Below are 1,119 nucleotides of genomic sequence, written 5' to 3'. Positions count from 1 at the left end.
GTGGATCAGGTCAGGAGTTCAAGACCAGCCTGGCCAACATGGTGAGACCCTGTCTCTACTAAAAATACAAAAATTAGCTGGGCGTGGTGGCGGGTGCCTGTAATCCCAACAACTTGGGAGGCTGAGACAGGAGAATCACTTGAACCCGGGAGGTGAGGTTGCAGCGAGCCGAGATCGCGCCAATGCACTCCAGCCTGGGTGACAAGCGTGAAACTCCATCTCAAAAAAAAAAAAAAAAAAATTGAATATATACACACACACATATATATGTGTATATATATTATATTTTTTATTTATATATTATACATATTTATATATACATATTTTTTAATGAAAACCACAATTTCGTTATTGGGTGCCACCCATTTTTGCTTAGATTCACATGACTTCCTTAGTGCTAGTTTGCAGATACAGAAATGATCTTGCCAGGGTGCACAAAATATGGAATGCTTCATGAACTTGCATGTCATCCTTGTGCAGGGGCCATGCTAATCTTCTCTGTATCATTCCAATTTTAATATATGTGCCGCTGAAGCGAGCACTACACTTTTATTTTATTTTTTATCTTTAATTTAATTTAATTAAATTATTATTATTATTATTTTTTGAGACAGAGTCTTGCTCTGTCACCCAGGTCGGAGCGCAGTGGCGTAATCTGGGCTCACTGCAAGCTCCGCCTCCTAGGTTCAAGCAATTTTCCTGCCTTCCTGAATAGCTGGGATTACAGGCGTGCGCCAACATGTCCAGCTAATTTTTTTTTTTTTTTAAGTAGAGACAGTTTTGCCATGCTGCCCAGGCTTGTCTTGAATTCCTGACCTGAAGTGAGGCCTGCCTCAGCCTCCCCAAGTGCTGGGATTATAGGAATGGGCCACGACGCCCGGCCAAATATCCACTTTTAATGTACTTGAGTTTTAACTATAGCGTTTGTTTAAAAAAGTCCTTTCAAATCTTTTATTACCCAACTTTGGCTAGGCCAAACAGCCAATATTTCTGTGTTCTATAATGGAGAGGGAAGAGAATCAACACATGGTAAAGGTCACACCAGAAAGTACTTGTTGAGTAAGCCGGGAATGGAACCTGGCCCGCCTTTGTGAAAAGAGAAAGCACGGCCACATGGTT

General features: G+C 41.4%; 1 non-coding gene across 1 annotated transcript; it reads right to left on the bottom strand.

Moving 5' to 3' along the window:
* Positions 1 to 435: 435 nt before the first annotated feature.
* Positions 436 to 542, bottom strand: LOC112429430 (U6 spliceosomal RNA). Its single transcript, XR_003021635.1, has one exon. It is a non-coding gene; the product is annotated as a U6 spliceosomal RNA (small nuclear RNA).
* Positions 543 to 1,119: the final 577 nt, after the last annotated feature.

The sequence above is a fragment of the Macaca nemestrina genome, chromosome 20 (genome assembly GCF_043159975.1).
Source record: "Macaca nemestrina isolate mMacNem1 chromosome 20, mMacNem.hap1, whole genome shotgun sequence".
NCBI lineage: Eukaryota > Metazoa > Chordata > Mammalia > Primates > Cercopithecidae > Macaca > Macaca nemestrina.
Note: the sequence above shows the minus strand (reverse complement) of the source record. Positions and strands in the feature narration are given on the sequence as shown.